Genomic DNA, 10,014 nt, shown 5'->3' with positions numbered 1-10,014 from the left:
ACTTTCTGCTGCGATGCTGATGAGGATCACCTTCTATCATTTACCAGACAGCAAATTTAAAATTTGTATGCTTCCCCATAAGTGAATTCATAACAATGACAGGGTGTGGCTATGTTTAAGCAATCAAAATAAGATATAGGCCAGCTGCCTAAACTGTGCCTTCTGGGTCATTATTATTATTATGTATATAATTATGCCTCTGTAAGAGAAATTTTTATGAAAATCTACATTAATGTTGGCTGCCAGGTTCTTCTCAGATGTCTGCAGGTAATCTAAGGCCAAACATTGCCATCTCTGCAGGAGCAAACTTACCTTCAGATCTAGGTCTACCAAGTATAGTGACTGGGAAGTAGCTCAGGAGCTTCTGGATAACCTGCCAGGACACAGGCAACAACCAGACTGCCTTGACAGAGACAGCACAACTCACCAGATCCATTTCCATGCTAGTGATCAGTGGGAAACACAGATGGAAGTAGCTGCAGCAATTTCTGTTAAAGGCTGAACAGTTGAAAAAGGACTCAACCCTGCCAGGCTGGAAGTGGCTAAAAATCACTTACCTTCCACTAGATTGCTGCTATTTAATAGCTGAGGTCTGGCACTGTGTGACTGTACAGAATCCTTCAACCTGACCTAGTTACTGCTGAGAATAATTATTTCTTGTCGAGGTACCATGACACTAATAATCACTGCTGGAACTGTGATGCTTCAAATGAAGGAGTCTACATGGGCACAGCTATCCAAGTATATCAGAAGGCAGTCCTACTTCCCTCAGGAATGGATATTTTGGGTTCATTTGCTTTGGAGGTAAAATTAAAAGAAATGTGACTTCTCAGTATCTTCTTTTTTGTATTTATGGAAATTCCTGACATATGAAGGTGCTTGGCTTCAGATGTGTCAGGTCTGCCAGGGACAAGAAATGAAGCAGTTCTCCCCTAGTCTGGGAACACTCTTCTCAGTTTGACTGAATGAAAACTATTTGCATCAGCTTCTCCATCTCCTGCATTTATGTTTCACTAAGTTAGTCTTGTTCTGTTTAAACTCTAAACATTTTGAACGCACACATCTATTATGGCCTGTATTTCTATCACAGAGATTAAAAAAAATATAGCCAGTAGCAGGGTTTTTATTTATCAAAAAATCAAAGCTATTTTAAGCTCCCTGTGTGTTGGAAACCTTCTACTGTAATATTATCTCAGAAAATAAGGTAAATAATATAGAAATAATGGGGGTCTGACATGGAACACTTTATTTAAATCTGAATCCTTGTAACTCAGATAAACTACAGTACACTGACAATGTAACTACTGTGCTTTTGTCCCCACTCTTCCAGGTCTTTAATAACCCATGGGAAAACACAAACAAAGACCTTGCTGGGCACTGGGATCCATCAGGGATGTATGTGTGCCCTCATATACGAGCCAGCAAGCTGGACACGCTTCATTGCAGAAGGGATGCAACTGGTGAGATGACTCTCCTGTTACTCAGACTGCTTTCTGCCCTCACTCCACAGCTCTTCCCTGCCCCTCCCTGTGACACCTCCTAGGAACACTGTTCCTACAAGCCACTGGAAAGGAAAGAAAAACAGCCTCCTCCTCTCTGCTCTTTGAACAAGTTCATTTGGTGGGAGGGAATATTCCTGCTGCTCAACACAGCATGGAGAAGTATTTCAGCTGTTTCAGGAACTCAAAGCATCCACTGTAGTTGTTTGGGTTTTTCTTTCCCCAAACTCGCTAATTCGCAGTGCACGTCTGACTGCAATTCATGCTGTCCTGCTTTGGAGACCGCATGGGGAACCATCTACAAGCAGGACTGAATAATGAATAGAACAAACTGGTGTGTTCTTTCTACAATGCCAGTCATGAAAGGTCTTCTAATCGAGTCACAGCTATCACAGTGATCTGTGGATCTTATAAGGAAGACAATGACAGGAGGTCTTCTTGTACGCTTTTATCTTGATTCTACAATTTTAACCCAATTAGAAAAATTTAGAGGGTGAGGCTGCAGTGTCTGTAAACAGGCTTACACAGCAGAACATTTCATACTCTTCACGTGACACGGCTCTAGATTACTCAAATATCAACAGGAATAAGCCATAGCCAAAATACTTTTCATTTTCATTAAGAAGTGCTAGCAAAGATCAGGCCAACAGTTATAAACCACAAGTTAATTTGAAATTAAAATAACACAATAATAAGTTGTTATTCTATTGTTCCATTGAGAGAGACACAAACTGAACAGTAACAAGCTGTCTCACTCTCTTTTCTCTTTCTTCCCAAGGTGTTTGCACTGATACACAGAAAGGATGGCGTCACATAGCAACACACTGATTCAACATGTATGCTATCATTACAGTTTTCTTCAGACATGCCTGCTGACATAGAAGTATTACTCACTGGTGATTATTTCTAATAATGGACAGGAAATTAATTACTCATACTTACATGTGCTCACTTTGGGGTTTTTTTAGTGAGGCTGTTCTGGACTAGGGTATATATTTCACTGTGAAAAAGATTAATTAGGCAACTAAATAACTGAGAACTTTCAGTGAGAACAAAACCTTTAATCCAGTGAATGGGAAATGAAGGATCCCATATACTGGAATCGGGTTATTGAGGACCTGAATATTTTCCCTAATGGTGTTGCTCTCAACACTTAGAACCATGCATAATGCTTGATGTAATAAAAATAAATCAGCTTAATAAAGAGATAGATTTGACTGACTACTTGGAAGAACCTGTGAAAATAGCCTTGCAACGTGACTAAGAAGTGAAATCCACGCATGTAAAAGAGACAAAAAACCCAAACATATAATTCTGAAAAATTATCTTTTTCCCACATAAAACCAACTTCTGTGAAACAAAACAGAGAGGAAGAAAAAATTTTGAACCTATCCCTGCTTGTCCAGGGTGCCATCTCATGGGGACACAGACAATACTCTCTGACTTCCTTTGTCAGTGATGCCTGCAGTTACTGTACCAGCCTCCCTGCATCACGTGCATCATGGTCCCAGGAAAAAATACAAACACATTCACATTTGTCATCTTTCCTTAGTTATTTTCTTTTCATTTAGTTGTTAAGGTGAATGGATTCACCTTATTGAGACCATGGAAGTACCATTTCTGAGAATGCTTTCTCTACCTATTTTAATTTATCATGATTGATTACAAATCTGTGGAGGACCTCAGCTAGTGAATTACTGGCAGCATAATAATCCATCAGTAAATTCTGAGCTGAGCAAAGGAGCAATTTTAGAATTATTGCCCTTCACCTAGCAAAATAAAAACTACATGTGGATAGGATTGCTCCTGTTACTAGATCAATGTGGAAGCCCTAAAAAGAATGGAGATCACATTGACGTAACTGGCAGCAGTACCTTTCCCAAGAGGAGTAAAGGGACCAAGCAGCCTTCTCCCTCAGACACCAAAGTAGGTTTAACTCAGAGCTTCTGCAGTTTCTGGAAGGGATTACACAACCTTCACTGCACACTGTAGCAGACCTGGACTCTTGACACGCAGCTTGCCTTCTGGCTCTGTGTTTTTATTACTCTCTTAAGTGTCTCCTTTTACTGCAAAGAGGAAGGGGGTGTGAGAATTAGGGATTTCTTTCCCATATTTCTTTTATCCATTGTCATCAGTAGATGAGTCACTTTCTTCTGCAATCCAAGTAGTTATTCGTCTGTGTGATTAGTGTGGGTGAAGGCCAACACTTTTCCAGAGCTGCTTAGTGCAGTCTCACAGCCTGAATATATGGGTATTAGAGGAAAATAAAAACTTAGAATAAATATTTGCTGAAGATTTCACTAGAAATAGGCATGCCTTCATAGGCTGAATTTTCTCCTGTTGGTGTGTTTTCAGTGAAGGCCTTTGTTTATTCTTGAATGCAGCTAAGAAGAGGTGTGAACGTGTTAATTCTTGTTTCTCCAGCTGTTGTTTGACAGACCTGTTAAAGGCAGCCAAATCACAGTGCACATACTTATGCACTACTTGAAGGAACACACCCTGCACACTGTCTGTATGATCAGTAAATTATAAAAGCTATACCTGCAAACCTGTCTTGACTTCCAGATATAACATTTACAAATAATGGTCCAGAACACCAGCTAATATAAACTGATTAGTGCCCATGAAAGCAGGGGAGCTATTCCCATACTCAGCATTAGATTCAGCTCATATCACCACTAACTGAGGACCACTAGACTTGCACCTCAAAACACATAGAAAAGAATATTATGTTGCCTCATAACAGGAAAAATATAAAGAATTTCTAAATTGTAAAAAATTACTCCATATTTTACAAAAGAAAGTGCTAGGACTTTATAATAGAATGCTTCCTTTTCATTGTCCCAGTTACATTTACCCAGACCTTAGGTAACCTAATGAGAAGTAGATTTTTTGAGTCCTTCTGAGATCTAGTAGTTCCACTAAGCTTTATGAGGAAACTTCAGAGGATATTGCATGCATATTCTAGCACCCTAATAAACTTATTAGCACAAACCCATTAACATTTCTGTAACAGGAGTACGATGTAAACATGTCATTAGGTCTATGGAGACTTGAGGTAATGCAATTGCCTATTTGTCTGTCTATCTAAGGTCAAGATTCAAAGCCCACTGCAAAGATGGCTATCAACTTCAGTGGGTTTGGAGTAATATAGGGCAAGAGCAGACTTGCCAGCGCTAGTTGTATTGAAAGGTCTGGAGAAAGTGTTGTACATGTGGAAGGATTATAGACAGCTTATGGCAGAATAATAGCCTCGTTCAAAGAGCTTGCTGCTTAAGAAGAAAATTATTCTGCTAAGACCGGCTTGGATGAAGAGGAAGTTAAATGACTTCTCTATCCAGTTTCTGCTCCTTTCCATACAAGATCTAATTAAAAGTCTTAGGGATTACTAAAAAAGAATCTAGGACAGAAATGGTAACCCAGAAATCCAGTGCAGATTGGATTGCAGCAGCTGTGCAGCGTGTTACTCCTAGTACAGCTGCTGGCCTTTGGTGGTCATGGGACTTTCTTATGCTCCTCTAAGCCTGCATAATCGAGAGGGACAACAGCAAGTGTCTTACCACTACGATGCTCATCCCCCAGCACACCACCACTGCATCTTCTGTACTGTGGAAAGAGGGAGCCATTCCAAAGAAAAAATTACTTGAAGGAGCTGCAGTCCCAGACCACTCCCCTTCCCCTTTATCTTCTTCTTCATTCAGACTGAAAGTCATTCTGTAATGTTGTAAACACTGCTCCCTACAGTCACACAGGCAAAAGCCACTTTGAATTTAGTGTGCTGTCTGCTGGCAGCATCAGAAGTAGCACATCAGTTTTAAAACTTACTCATGCAGTACGACTCTGTTTTGGAACAGCTCAATTCAGTTGTTCTGCTGTATATTGGAATGGCAAAAATTATTCCCTTGTCATCTAGATAGAGGAGTCTGGTAAGACTTTTAAAAGTACCTACTGGAGCAGAACTGCTTTTCTGCTTCTCGTTGTCTGACACAATTTATATTTCTGGCACTCTGGCAACAGTAAATACTACAGGCTTTCTATTGCACAGGAGAGCAGATTTCCGGAAAGAAAATCTGGGTCAACTCACAGATTTGTGTCTTGTTTTTAAGATAGTGAGACACAAGCTGTGACAACCAGCTGGCTTGAATCCTTGCATAACACAGGCTGTAGAACCTGATCTACTGATTTTATGAGAACTGTGATTTCTCTTTGGACCATAGCATATATTTTTGAAAAATCTGGCAGTGATTAAAAAAGACCCCCAGGTGAAGAGAGCATCCACAATATCCTTAGGAGTTGTTCCAAAGATTTTACAGGTCATCAGAATCTTAAATGAAGGCAGCATGAAGCAATCCAAAGTGTACAGTCCAAACCTGAAGCTTTCTAAACTCGAAGAAACATTGGCTGAGGAGTATTTTTCAATTTTTTTAACAATAAAATCTATGAAGTGGTAGGGCTGCAAGCCTGTTTGACACTGTGATTGTAAAGACATTTCAAAGCAAAATGCTGCTACACCGAACTCTACAATGCATAGCACAAAATCCCTCCCTGAACTCATATACGCGTAGAAGAGTTGGCAGTTCCAGCTGCCAAAACTGGATATCTTAAATGAACATGGGTCAACCAATACAGCCCTGAAGCCAGATATGCTCAACTGTGCATGAAGTCATCATCAAAGAGACTTTATTCCATGCAATCTCAATGAGTTAGCAAGACCTAACATATGACATGCTATGCAGAGAAGACCTAGGTGAAATGTTGTCCTTGGCCTGTATAAAATGTCAATATAAGCGACCCTGTTTGGTGATTTCATGATGAGGAAAGCCTCAGAAATTCCCAGACTTATGTTCAATAGGGCAAATATTACCCTTGAAGACAATAAAGACAGAACTAAGAAAAATATTGTTTCAGATTACATTTTTGTTCCTGAAAATTTCTGCTGGTACTCACCTAACAGCAAAAAAAATACTGAAATTCACTGTGCTAGATATTGTTCAAAAGGCGTAGTAGTGGACTGTATTTTTTACTATTTAAGAAAATAAGCTACATTTTTACTGTTTTGTTTCATCAAAGGATCAAGTGAACAGTTCCAAAATACATCCTCAGTTATAGCTGCAATATTTTTTTCAGGCTATTTTCCTGATGTCCTGGATTAATTTCACTACGAAGTACGTCTGGAGTAATTCTACTGTCTAGTGTATAGCAACTTAGTCCAGAACACATTTTGTATATACACATACCTGAATCAAAACCATTGTTCACCTTCCAGCATTCACATATTTTGACATTTCAACGTTGAAAAAATAAAACAGAGAGTAGAGTGAAAATTAACAAAACTAAGAAATCTGAAGAGTTTAGCTAAAAAGGTACAAATTTAGATTTTCTTTTCCAGGGATACTCAACCAGACCCATTACTGTACTATGCCAGAAAATACATTACCACCATCCATCACAGATTTTGAATGTTTTCCTAGCAAAATGAATGAGCAATACCAAGGTCTACCAGCAGGCTTCATGTTCTCTCAAGCCAGATGGTAAAAGTAGGAGGTGGAGATAAAATGTTAGGTTTTGAATATCAGTTTTGCAGAAGTAGATGCTTCACCTTCCAAACTTGGTTTAAATTTGATTCTTCTCAACAACCTGTGACCCCATGACCCCGCCTAGCCATGCTGGGGCTGTGTTTTACCCCACTGCCCTTCGTGGGGGCTGAATCTGATCCCCATCCACTGGTCCATGTCCCAGCCTGGCCTTGGCTTAACCCCAGGGAGGAGCGTGATGCCTGGGGCTGGGGCTGCTCCAGTGCCCTGAGCTGCCCTGCTCCTAGCTGGTGCAGCTCAGATGTGCTCAAGAACTGATCATTCCCGTGGAACAAAATCTGAAACTGGTGGCTGGTGGCAGCAGCAGTGGGTTGTCCCCCCTGCAAGCCACCATCTCTGTTGTGCAGGAAGGGACAATGGCACATGGGCATGATACGTGACCAATGACACTTACGTGGGGGAAGGTTCAGGCATGGAGGAAATCTCTGCCCAAAAGCTACTTCTCCCTCTTCTGCACCTGTGCCGAGTCTGCAGGCTCTCCTAGAAAGGCTGGGTTTGTCCAGGGAAGTCTCTGCCTCTCACGCCCACTGCTTTTACCTCCACAGACACAGGAGATGGTGGGAAGGGGGCATGTCAAAGCAGAAAGTTTCTGGCTTTCAAAGCAGGGCTCTATTTTCCTTCAGTTGCTGCTGCAGCTGCTGAAGAAAGGAGTGTGACGTGAAGTCTCCGTGAAAAGGATCTCTGACCTGTGGTGGAGATGCTTGCACTGACACCTCAGGCCATGGGATGGGATACAGAGTCTGAGAACCACTTACTCCTCAAAATCCAATGCTTCAAGTCGTTCCCCAAAGCTCACCGTTGCCTCTAGTGCCATAGATGTAATATGGCTTTATTTTGGCTTCAGCCTTTCTTGTGCGGAGTACAGTTTAAACTCTCTCTCCTGATCTCCATAGCTATGCAACACTTCCTCTGTGCCCAGTCTCTTGTGTGCATTAAAAATAAGGGCTCTTAGAACACAGTCCTCCTCCACGATGCTGTCATGGGGTTCGTGCTATTAAAAGTGATGACTGACGGCAGCCATCTACCTGGGAATAGCATAGAAGCACCGCTCCCAAAGGCACTACATTACAGCTGGACATGTTCCCAAGGCCAGCTGGTTGCTTGGATTTCTTAGAACAGTGCTCCTGCTTTTTTAGCCCAGCATGTTTCCTAATGCAGAGGCTTACAGGCTACATGGCCAGACCGACTGTCTCTGCTCAACCCAGCTGCACTGCTTGTCTATTGGAGGTTCAGTCTCTGGTGCATGAAATCATGTGTACGCTGCGATGGATCAAGGTAAAATAATTGGATTTGGAAAACCTGAATTTTACTCACTAATTTTGTTACTGACAGCCTTTGTTACCTAGATCAGACTGATTTTTCTGCAGCATTTCAGCAGCCAGAAAAATATAGAAACATATAGAAAAATAGAGGTTATATTTTCCTACCTTTCTTCTCTGCCTTGTCTATCTGCACTGTTAAGTTCATTAAGTCAATGATTAACTGCATGGGTCTCCTGCCATCTAATTAATATCAAAGTCTCACTCTGACACTATTAGTCATCCCTAGCTACATCTCAGCTGCCACAGTGGAGAAGACTCACAGATATCACGCCTGGTTGGGCTGTAGACATGACTTGTTTTATTGACGTATCTATCTATTCTTGACCCAAGGTGTTCACGTGATGTGCCGTGTCAACCCCTTCTGTCTATACCAAGGGGAAGCATTTTACACAACAGCTAACTCAGCCTTAAGAAACACAGGTGATCATGCACGCCTGTGCCACTTAACATCATAACAATGTCCCAGGCAACTAGGAGGAGGGCTTAGCTCAGGCAAATAAGTACCAACATTAATATCTTTAATGTGTTTTATTTTCATTACACTTAGTTTTATACAATCATTATGATAAAGATTCTTAGAACATGGTAAAACAGGAACTTCAGCACTGGGAAGTGTTAAGATAATGTGACTGTACTTGTTCCTCAAACTGAAGTAGTACCCTTGATGTGACACTTCATTAGCTTCTCAGGAATGAATCTTGATGTCATTACTTAGCGTTCAGCCAGTCTTTCCTCAGGCAAACCTAGCTGCAAAGTCAAATTATAGTAGGAACATTGTATGACTAAGACTTAAGTTGAGAGAACAAGATTTAGCCTGTTATCTATAGACACATGTGTGCCTTTTCTGAGTTTATTTTTTTAATCTCATTCACATTTCCAGAAAACAGTTGGTTTTTTTCCTAGAGTTTCAGAAGCCAGTTCAGTGTGACAGAAAAGGTATTTACTACTTACATGTCTGTGACGTGCTTATAATTTTAGACCTAGGTCTAAAAGCTAAGTATAACATTACAGATTTGAAAATCGTAAGTACAGATGACACAGACAGAAATATTAGTGAAAGGAATGTATTTGAGTATACTCTGATACACTTATCAGAATGAGAAGGTAAAGAGAGAAGGGAAATTACATCCCTGAGGAAATGTTTCAAATAAAATGTAGAAAAAATGTAGACCAAAGGCACTATGATGGCATAATCAACATTGAAAGGATAAAAAAGATGGTTCTACCTCACACTGTGAAGATGGTATTAAGAAAGAAACACATACACATGATTCAATATATACAGTTTTCTTGAACACTTCACACCATGAGAATCTATGCTTGAATCCCAATGATAACATAGCTAAAAGATTCTTCTAGAAATCATCAGCTCTCCTGTCACTTGGCCAATTGTCTTTTGAGGCCAACTCAATAAACCGCACTTTCTCAACCATATATCCTTACCATACCTAATTTCCCTAAGCCCGAACACGCGACTTAATCTTTGGTACATCCTCTCTTTTCAAGGCCAGGTTGGATGGGGCCTTAGGCAGCCCGATCTAGTGGGAGGCGTCCCTGCCTATTGCAGGGAGGCTGGAACTAGATGATCTCTAAGGTGTC

Source organism: Phaenicophaeus curvirostris, chromosome 3 (assembly GCF_032191515.1).
Source record: "Phaenicophaeus curvirostris isolate KB17595 chromosome 3, BPBGC_Pcur_1.0, whole genome shotgun sequence".
Classification (NCBI taxonomy): Eukaryota; Metazoa; Chordata; class Aves; order Cuculiformes; family Cuculidae; genus Phaenicophaeus; species Phaenicophaeus curvirostris.
The sequence above is the reverse complement of the archived record's forward strand: the minus strand, read 5'-3'. Positions refer to the sequence as shown.